Genomic DNA, 11,280 nt, shown 5'->3' on the forward strand with positions numbered 1-11,280 from the left:
TGTTTGGCCAAGCACAGGACATATGTTAGTAATTGGTAATATGTGTTGGGCATCTCCACCATAAATTGTTCTTTCAAAACACAATTAGGACTAAAAGAAGTGGGTTCCAGAGAGCCTGGGAAAGGTCTAAAATGGGATGAGGTTTCAATTTGCTATGTGTAGTAGCCAAATAGCTTTGATTTCAAAGTTCTTCTCTGCATGTAAAATCTCAATCCTTGACACATTTTTTGCTTACACTGCAAGATGGGCCTTCTCTTTGGGTCAAAAGGAAGCTGGTTAATTGAGATTTGATATGTTCAGTTTCATGCACTTGCCATGAGGAGCTTAGCAGCATTATTTCAGTAAACCTCTTGTCAAAGACTTGAAATTTTACAAACTGTTCATGTTGAATGTTTCTCGTATTTTGTTTTATATAGTGCCACAGATGTACATAGCACTTTAAAAAGATGAGAGGCTCGACTGTGATCATGCATCAGTTTTACATGGGTATGTATTCAATAACTTTAATGGAGTTCCTCTGAGTGACACCAACATGATCAGAATAAAGCCCAACATATCTGCCCCAAAGGATTTACAATCTTATGACCTGATCCTCCAAATACTGACACAGGTGGAGAAACTTAGTTTAGTGACATCAGCAAGGCTGTTTGTGTGGGTAAAGTTACTCATGTGCATTCATGTTTGTAGGATTCACCCCTTAGTGTAGGCCAACCCCCCTCCGCTAAAACTGTATAGTGGATGGTGGACAGTAAGCGTGGGTTAGGGAGGACAATAGTGTACAAAAAGAGGAGGATGCCACCCTTTGGGAGTGCAGTGTTTCCTGGAGAGGGGAGTTAAAAGCTGCTTGATTTATTGATTTCATGTTAGTAACTTTTTAAAAAATCACTTTTTTATAAACATTTATCCAGGTGTCCTAGATGGTCAGTAATAGTGATGGAATAGTGTTGCCAGGCTTTGCAGAAGAAGTGAGTTTTAAGGAGGGAGCTGAATGAGGAGAGGATGGTTCCTTGGTGCAACCCAATTCTAAATCCTACAGTCCATATGATTTCTTTATTAGAATAATTTCCCTCTTAATAGTTTTACCCTTAATACTCATTAGTGAGCATAGCTGGCCTCGCGTTTTACAAGGGCTAATGTGGAGTAGGATACATGGGAAGCAGGAGGACTTCAGTTACCTGCCGAGCACATTTGCATCAAAAAGGTTTGACAGATGGAAACGTTTGAGGTGCTTGTCATCAGGGGAAATCTGAGGATAAAAATCTTCAGTTCATCTATGGATGGCATGTTGCCAGCTTTTGAGAAGGAAAAAGGTTTGGACAGCTGTGAAGGTGAATTGGGTCCCAAGCTTGCTACCACTGGAAGGGACCAGGGAGGGATGGGATTCAAATTTCACTTTCAAAGTGGTGATTAGGTCACAGTGCTGAGCCAGCAGCAGCAGCAGGTGTGGGCATGACTTGGAGGGCAGGGACGGAATGTTATCTTCAGATGAGGAGCCCCCAAAAGCACAGTGTCCTGGGCAACAGCTCAGTTTCAACATTAGAGATGACCCAGGTAATGAGTTGTTCCTCACTTGTGTGGTGATTTGGTTTGATTGTACTTTTCAGGAGGCTTCAGTCCAGATTCTTTCTTGCAATGCAAGCACTAGCAGAGAGCTTGGGGATATTTTCATCTTTCGCTGTATTAGCTTGTAAATGGCTCTTTAAATCTGAATTTATTTAAATTTTAACTTTGTGTCTGAATGCCAGATGTGTAGTTGTGCATATTTGGTTCTGAATGTTGAAAATATGACTACATTTGGGGTGTGAGTATGTGTAGAGAAATGCGTGAGGGCTACCTTCTATTAGTCTCAGTCTGGATAAGACTGGGGTAATAATGATATGTTGGGAAAGCAACAGGAAGATCAGCCCCCTTGATTGAGGGTGTCTCTGTCATTTATTACTAGAGTCTGCAGTCTGGAGATACCATTGGATCCCTAGCTGCTCTTAGACAGTAGTCATATAGAAGCAGTGACCAGCAGCAGTTTGTCTTCATCTTCTTCTGGCTAGGATGTTGCAACCATTTCTTTCAATGCAGATCTGGCTACTGTAATCCATCCCTTTGTCATCTTAAGACTAGGTTACTACAGTACACTCTGTTTGGTACTACACTTTAAGTCCACTGGGTAGCTGAAGATAGACCACTTAGTGCAAAATGTGATGGGCTACATGCTATCTTCCTGGGAGCACATGACACCAGAGTGTCATTATTTGGACAAGGGACCTGATCCAAAGCCCATTAAAGTCAGTGGGAGTGTTTTAGTTGACTCCAATAGTCTTTGAATCAAGCCCTTGGCTGCCTTTGCCTTCCAAAATGCATTGGTCATAAGTGACCTGGGACCTGCCAGTTTGACAGTCTGTCTCTCTCCCCTATGTGATACTCAGAGGATGCTCAAGACAATCTGCCGCCTGAGGCAAAACTTCAGTGTGCCACCTTGTCGGGGATTAGAGCAGCTAGGATCAGCTGCTGGCCTGCTCCCTGACTAACTGTGCTGCTAGACAACCAAAGAGTCCAGCGGCACTGCCTTGGAACTGACAGAGCGGACACAGCCCCTGGTTGGCTGCTGGTTTAGCAGCCCTGCTTATGAGCCCGGTGCCCACAGCAGATCAGCGGTTGCTCAACACTTACCATGCCTGCAGCTGCACTTGCCCTTTTTCCAGTCCCTGCTCCTGCTTTGTTCCAGCCTTGGTCCAATCTGTTCCAGTCCCATTCCTGCTTGTTCCAGCCCTTGTTCTGGTTTCTGCTCCAGCTATGCTTTAGCCCCTGCTCCCCTCTGCCTTCAAACTTCTAGCTTCGATCCCTGGCTCTACTTCTGGCTTATGACTCTGGTTCACCCTCTGTTTGTAGCATTTGACTTCTGTCTCTCTGATACTGATCCATCACTCTTCCTCTGGCTTATGACTCTGGTTTGCCCCCGGGAACTGGCATTTGGCTTCTGTCCCTCTGGTACTGACCCTCTGCTTGTTTCCTGGACTCTGCCAACCCTGGACCCAGCTCTGACTGGTAGGCTGAACTCTCACTTCTGCCACTAGGCCTGATCAGCTATAGATTGAGCAACCCAATACAAAGACTAGGGGCCCACATCGCTAGCATGGACCCATTCAGGCCATTTTTCCCCTGTCAGAGCTGTTGATGGGGGGGGCATACAGAACTTGCAGGTCCAGGTGTCCACCCTGCAGGTGCAGGATGCAGCCCTACAAGCCAAGGTGGCATCACCAGCAACCCCAGTTCTTACTCCTGAGTGCCGATGGTCCTGCTCCCAGACAAGTTTAGTGGTGACTGTGGTCTGATCTGAGGTTTACTAAACCAATGCTGGCTCCTCTTCTTGCTCTCACCCAATTGTTCCTAACAGACCAGGCCTAAGTAGGGCTCATCATTACTCTGCTCACAGGGGAGGCCTTGCCCTAGGTCCTCCCCCTTTTTGGAACAGTCCAGCCCCCTCCTGGGCCAGTGGGAGCAGTTCACTCAGGCCATGTTGGTTATCTTTGGTGACCCCCACTGCAACCACACTGATGAAGCCGTGCAGCAAATACCACAGCAAGGGCGTTAAGCAGCTGCCTAATACACTGCAGAATTCCACATGAGGCCATACAGCATCATCAGTTTCAGATTGGGCTGAATGATAATATAAAGGATGACCTGGTGCAGGTCAAGCCACCATCTTGCCTTGACAACTTGATTGACCTATGTATCAGAAATGACAACCATCTTACCACGTGGCACCATGAATGTGGCCCAACCCCTCAAGCCCTGACAATGCCCCAGCCTGCCACCTGTCGACTGCACACCCCAGTCCAGGACCCGGAACCCAGACATGTTAACGAGGCCTGCCCACACCTATCTGAGATTGAGAAGAACTTCAGGCCGGTTTTTGTATTGTGGGGGCAGATCTGCTGACCTTCTGGGCTTGCTGCAAAGTCTGTCTATTCCCTCAGGCATTCGTGGAGGGATACGAAGGCTGGTATTTTTGTGAGGAGGGGGATACTGTTTGGATTGATTTTTCATTTTGGATTGATTATTTGTTTGAGGGAAGAGTGGTTGCTGGGTTAGTTGTGGTGGTGGTGATGGTGGTTTCTTGTTTAGTTCATTGGTACCTTCTAGTCTCCAAACCAAACCAAAAGAAAAAAAAATTAAAAAATGGAGGATCTGATTCCTGTTCCACTTGAAGTCAGCGGCAAAACTCCCATTGACTTCAATGGGAGCAGGTTGAGATTTGGAATGTGACTCGCCATGTGAGAGTCTACGTTGTGATTTGTTCACTGTACATGTAGATTGTCACTCCATAAAGAATGGTTCCCTGTTGGTGAAGTGTGAGTACTTTCTCTAGCAGGGTTCAGCCATAGGAATCACTGCCATGAGAGTCTCACAGAAGCCAAAAGAACTATTCATAGTAGTAAGCCTCAGTATTTCCAGGACTGAGCCCTTAGTTTTCAGTTTCAGTTTTCAGGACATGTTATTTCCTTTCAACGCATTGTCAAGAAAACAGGCACTTCAAGCAGTTGTGGAAAATAAGGAAAATAACTTCCCAGGTTTTATGGTCTCTACTCCTGAATCCAGTTGCTTTAAAATATATACCGGCAGCACACAAGCTGATTTTGCCTACAAGCTGTATTTTCCAACAGAAGTCAAATCACTGTAATGTTATACTGTTAATTACAGTAAAATATTGAAAACATAACTATTGATAGAAAATAGATTTTGTCACTGTTGAAGTCTCCAACATATTTGTTGTGTTGCAACTGGCTCCACCCCTTGCTGTTCCTGTTTATTATTTTGATTGCTTTGCAACTATGCAATATTTCTTTTGCAGTTGGCTGGCTTGTATGATAATATAAGATCAGCAGTAGGCTAGGCTGGGCAGTGGCTTAGAAATCAGGATACCTTAGTTCCATACTCGGTTCGGTCACTGACCTGCTGTGTGACCTTGAACAAGACTTAGCTGCTCTTTGCCTCAGTTTCTCCATCTGTAAAATGGTGTAAACTTACCTTTTGTAAAGTGCTTTGAGATCTACAAATGAAAAACTCTTTATAAAGAAACTGCTAGGTATTACTGATGATATGTCATGTTCTTATACCGTAAGTATGCCTAACTTTGATGTACTGATCTATTTTTAAAAAAGGCAACTTTGTATTTTACCAAGATCTCTGTAGCAATTCTAGTCCTATTATGCTTCTCTATTCATTATGAATGTCCAGTCCTGTAAAAGGAAGTTTCTGGTTAAGTTGTGCGTTCTGTTTTTCTATGTTTGTTGTCAATCTGGTGGTAGCAAGCTTTTATTGTCTGTCTAGTTGAAAGCTTAAAATGTCACATGCTTTTTTCAGAAATCCTTGCTGTGGTTCTGGCATTTGATGGTTACCATTTGACTCTGCATTGTTTACTGGAAGTGCAAGAAAAAGAGAGTTAAAAATAAAACAATCACTCCTTTTTCTTTTTAATTATGGTTTTTATTTTCTTCTCCTCCTCTGGTGCCTTTAAACCAGTAAATCATCAGCTTGGCTGATATTTTTGTTACATAGTAATTCTGCTTCAGTATGAGCAGAATCTGGCCCCATCTTCCATCAAAGTCACTTAGGAATTGAAGGCATCTTGCAGGCTCTAAGTAAGGAACCCACATTGATTGATCAATGCTGATTGCTTGCAAATGATGTGACAGAAAATCCTGTTACCCTACTTTTTCATATATTTTGAGATACAATCAGACATGTGATGCTTCCGCTTTTTTGCTGAATAATATTCCACATTTTAAAGGCAATGTTCATTAAAACAGAGGCCTCAGAATGACTATATTTGGGGCTTTAATTTTTCCCAGATGAGAAAAATTTCCAGGCTAATTTTAGCAGTCTGATTTTTACTATCCCAGTTCCATCAACACAACCCTAGCACAATTGCAAATTCAAAGTACAAGATGGTTACTTCATAGGGCATTTAAAGACATCCGATACATTCTTGAAGAGCCTACCCTGAGGCTTCAGAATCACATGTTGTTTATTGCTTTGTTACATTTGATATGGGTTGCTAGAAATTAAGACCTTGACAATAAACTCTCATCGATCTCACTTTGGGGAAGGAAGGGGGAAATCCTCACCAAGATAAAAGAACCCCCAGGTCACATTGGTGGGGCGAAAAGCTTTTTAAGCAATCGGTGAACTTCTATAAAATGTGCAGTTGTTTTGTTTCATTGCTGCCTTTCAGGTGTTCAAATGGAAACAGCTCATTCAAGTGCTGCGAGGGCCAAGACTTCAAAAGAGAAGGGCTGCTGCTGGAATGAGTGACTGTGTGTGTCAGGCAAAAGCAGGTGCGGGGGAAGTGTGCTTTATAAGACGTGGTTATATCTTCTCAACCCCCACAGTCACCCATGTCTCTTCCCCCCTCCCCCCTTTTTGTTTTCTCGTGATTCATTAACGTACTCTTCACCCGGACTCAGGGCTTCATCAATTACTGGCAGCCAACCAGGCTAGAATGAGAAAGAGGAGGAGTGGTGTGAGGAAATGGCAGAAGGGCTTACAGCATAAAACTCTAATAAGGAGTTTTCCCTTTCTGTTTATTTTTACTTGATAAACAGAGATTTGTTTATTGCTAACGTTTTTTTCTTTAACGAACAGAAAAAAAATTCCCGCCTGGCATTCAGCCTGCTTTGGAGCAGTAAAAAGTGCAGCTTCCGTGGAAACATAAGCTCTAATATGAGTCCCAGTTCTTTAGTTCAGTGACCTATTCCGTGGCACAGCTGTCTTGCCGTATTTCTTACTGTGTTATTAAGATTGTGAAATGGCCTTAGAACTATGAGTACAAATGGAGTTTAATGTGTGGCAGTGATGTCATACCAGTAACAGTAATCCCACGTAAATTCATGGGCCTGACCTTTTCCTTTCCTTTGTTTTGTTTATAATGTCTATTCCATAACAGTTATGCACTGCCTGGAGCGTTCCATTTCTCTGAAGTACTTAAGTAGCCAAAGTCTCTCAGCCTTTAGCCTTGTGCCTCACTATAAGAAAGTTAACGCCAGAAATGTCTTACTGCTTCACTGATGAGTCTTGGATTTCTCCGGGGACAGAAACGTTCATGTTGGCTAAAATGGGATCGAACGATACCTCAAGATCTAGTAAACCATCACAACAAATAAATAGCTTTTAAAAATGTACTTTCCTAACATTGGTATCTGCTCGGTACATATCCCATATTTTTAACTGAACCCATTCTTCTTTGGAGTGTCAGAAGGTTTGTTTCCCTTTAAGATTTATCAGCAGAAGCAGGAATGCTGAGCAGGGCAGATTCTTAGCTGATGTAAATTTGCATATCGCTGATTTACAGCCGCTGAGGATTTATCCCACTTTATGCAGCAAAGCTTTTGCCAATTTAGACTTCTTGAAACCTTATTGTGCATGTAGAACAGATAACTGAAGTTGTATATACAGTAGGTCCGAGGCTGTGGTGCTCTCTTTGTTTTTGAATGCATTCATATTATTATGTTTTTGCCTCTTTCAGGGTCGTCCGCTTGGAACCAAAGTGAACAGTTGCTTTCTGCCTCCACAGACTGAGGCATCAATTTGGTTAATATGATGGTGGTCAGCAGCTAGGGGCTGGAAAAACTATACATGGAATAAACAAATTAATCCAGTACTCCAAGACAGACAAAACAAAGCCTTTCCAAAGTGTTTTTCTCAAAGTTGTTATTTAAAGCTTTCATGTGGCTTTCACCCACATTGCATGGCATGGGGCATGACTGAGGTATACAAAGGCATCTAGGTACTAGGTCAAATGGGGAAGATGTTGCCTGAATTTAGCAGCAATCACTAGATGTTGTTCATTTATAAAGTCTGCTTGTTTCCAGTGCTATACCACAAAACCCCTTTGTGTGGGATGCAACATGTGAGGCAGGTTTCCCCCTCCTGCATAAAATCCCACAGGAAGGAACCCTGGGAAAGGGGATAGGGCTTTCTTTGAGTTCTTTCACTGGGAATATGGGATGCAGAACAAGTCGGGGTCTTGGTCCTCTAATCTTCTGAATGGATCTTCAGGGAATATGCTGAAGGTACAGGTCCATCAGGGTGAAGATTCTATGCCCATGCACTGGCTTAGAGCCCCTCTCTCCTGAGCAGCCTGGCAGTGTGGCTCCAGCAGAGCCCAGCTAGAGTTTGGCTGCCCTGAAATCCTCTAAGAGCGTTCCACAGCTCTGAGAGAGCATCATGAGACTACTACATTGCCAATGTGGAATCCATGCACTGCTGTGGCAGAGGAGGCGATGATGCACAGGGCCACCATAGAAGAATGAAGGGAAGAACTGACCCATCTTGCATCTGTAACTGTGGTTCCAAGGAATCCAGCCATTCCAAACCTTCTGCTCAGACTACTAAGCCACTAATTCAGACCAGGTTACCAGTAGGCCGAGTATAGGATGCTGCACAATTGTCCTTGAGTTTGTCTGTTCTAGTGACCTTAGCCAGAGTTCAGATACATCAAGAGCCCTACGTAGCGACGGAAGTCAAGGCTATTAGTTGAATACGAAATAAGTCCTTGAGTAAAATGAGAAGGATTTGGCTTTAGATTTTACACAAACGGAAACTTCTGTTGCTGATCTGTCAGCGGACACAAAATGCTAACATTTTTGTTCTGAAAAGTGTCATTGAGTGGCGGTAAAGATTGCTGTAGCTTTGGAGAGCAATAAAATAGAGCAACAAGAAACAGGACAAATCCACTTCCGCTTGGGATGTAGGAAAGTTTTATTTTAGAATGTCCGACTGTTGAGACTCCTCCGTGTACTTAGACAGTGCATATGAAACTAATTATGGGGAAGGTGACTGATGGACAAAGTTTACTGGCTTGTGTTATACAGTCCAGAAAACATTACATGACCATTCCCAGCTGTTGTTCCAACTGGGTACCACCAGCTGTCACATCAAATCACATCACAAAATAAGAATAAAGAAATCCCCCATATGCTCCCTCCCTAAAAAACTTTAAAGCCAGTGTTTTTTTTTCATGAACGCTGATTCATCTGATTACACTTTACCTTCCAGGAAACAGATGGTAAACACAGGGCAAACTCACGCCAGCATGCTAACCAATAATTCTTGTTTTGAAAACTGCATCTAAGCTGTCAACTTCATTTGGGCAGCACTTGGCTTTCTCAAAAGATTCCTCAGAATCCAGATTTTTAATATGTGAAATACAGTAAACATGGGCATTAGCTGAGCACTTGCTTAAGGGACGCTTTGCTTTAAATCCTTTTCCAATCCATTTTAACCAATAACTAAATCCCTTCCATAACGAGAACCTGCACTGGACATCTTCCACAAGTTAGTTGTACTAAATTGAGAGAGTATAATCTAACCCCCCTTGCCCCCTCAGGTTCCAGCAGCTCGGTCCAGGTGAAAGAGAAATTCTTTGGGGCTGCACTGTGTATAATTACCACCACCCCTTTCTGGTCAGCTGGAAGGGCAGTCCCCCCACACCTGGTCCAGCTGCTTCCTGCTTCTACCCACTCTGTCTGGGTAAACTTTTTCCTTCCTACCTCTCTGCTACCAGTTGCCCAGGGAGCCATTAAAAAAGCAACAACCCCTTTTCTTTCACCCAGATGGCCGTGGACCCCCCACATACAGCTGCAGTGAGCACTTTACAAGTACTGCTAGTCAAATATATTATTCAGAAAATTTTGTTTATTTACGTAAAATACTTTGTGACAAATTATGTTTTGCCGTATTCAGACAGCTCTCTATGCTGATCAAATGCTCTAAGCACTCTATAGGAACTCAGGGTTTTATTAATATTAATTATCCTATATAATGAACAAATAATTTATTTAGCAAATACCATCATTAAAGACTCTTTTTTTCTGTTACTTGACCAATTATTGCAATCATCTTGCATGACTGGGATCTAATTGCAATTTAAAATGCAAGAGTCATTTAGCTGTACAGCAGTGCTGAGTTTCACTTAGTCAATAAAATTGGATGCTTTAACTTGGTATTATCTAGGTCTGATTCTAGCTCTTAGGGGGCACAGAGAATGGGGCACCTACGTTCCTGTCTTTGATCAGAGAATTAAGTGGAGTGATGCTATTTGATTTTAGCAAAATCACAACAAATCAAATCCTGAAGTAGTTCTTCAGGATTAGACTCTGCAAGCCTCCCTCATGATGCTGAGTATTTACTCAGTTTAGATGAATACTCAAGTGAGTAAATGCTCACCCACATGAGAGAAGCTTTCATGATCCTAACATCAATTTTTATTCAGAGTTCACACTGACATCAGTGAGAATTTTGCCTGATTCCTGACCGAGTGTCTTACTGAGGACTTTGAGGTCTGGCCCATCTGAGAAAAAATACTCCCTAACACTTAAATGCTCTGGATTTTCCTGAACTAAGAACAAATCATATCTCTTAACCTCTTTAACCTACAACTGAAAGTGATAGTTTTCCTGTGCAGTATCTGGGGAGGAAAGGTTGGCGGTTGATGTTTTGAACTGTTGCCTAAAGCTGCTTCTGATAGTATTGGGAGGGCTTGGATTTTTTTTTTGGGCCAGGGTATGCTGGCAATCATTACACAGTCTCTGGTATTAGTGTGGAATTATTCACTTGACATCAGCATTGACAACAAAGGCTGCTCAGACATGAGATACTGTGCTGGAGACAGACACAAACAGTGTGGTTTATGGGTCCCCAGTGGCCATCTCCACACCTATGAAAAGAAGATAAATGAAATTAGCAATGATGCACCAACTTTAGAGGCAGTTCCAGTAGCAGTCCTGAGAGTATCAAGAGGAGATAAGAATTAGTCATTGGCTCCTGGAAACTCAAGAGAAAAGTACATCTAACCTGGGTAGCAGATTAGTAGGGGTACAGAACACCAATGAAGCCTATTAGGAGCTAAATACAGCAGATAATTTGGAGGACTCTACAATGAGAAATACGAGATGAATTTAGACCCCTATTTTGTGATAAGGGCAGGGTTGAATCCAATTAGGTCTCACCGCTGCTGAGCCTCTAATATAGAGGCTCCCAGTCCGTAGTTGTGGGAACACTGGTGGTCTGCAACAAACTGTCTGGTTACCTGAATATGGTTCACCTTGTTTCCATCTGCTACATCACCATGCAGACAAGTAAAATACACTACTTTCCTGTACTGTTTTTCTACAGAAGGAATTATTGGGAATGAGAGAGAATCTCTCTGTTCGGGTCTGACAGCAAAGCATTGACTCTTCAGAAGGACACGGCACCTACCATCAGGCTGAGCTACTTCAGGTCACA

The 11,280-nt window shown here is 42.9% G+C and overlaps 1 long non-coding RNA gene across 1 annotated transcript in view; it reads left to right on the plus strand.

Moving 5' to 3' along the window:
- Positions 1-9,991, plus strand: part of LOC122464500 — a 54,256-nt gene extending 44,265 nt beyond the window's left edge. Inside the window, exons 2-4 of the long non-coding RNA XR_006288590.1 lie at positions 417-486; positions 6,230-6,332; positions 7,520-9,991. This is a non-coding gene — a long non-coding RNA (uncharacterized LOC122464500). The remainder of the gene's footprint in view (positions 1-416; positions 487-6,229; positions 6,333-7,519) is intronic.
- The last annotated feature ends 1,289 nt before the right edge of the window (positions 9,992-11,280 follow it).

The sequence above is a fragment of the Chelonia mydas genome, chromosome 2 (assembly GCF_015237465.2).
Source record: "Chelonia mydas isolate rCheMyd1 chromosome 2, rCheMyd1.pri.v2, whole genome shotgun sequence".
NCBI classification, from domain to species: Eukaryota; Metazoa; Chordata; order Testudines; family Cheloniidae; genus Chelonia; species Chelonia mydas.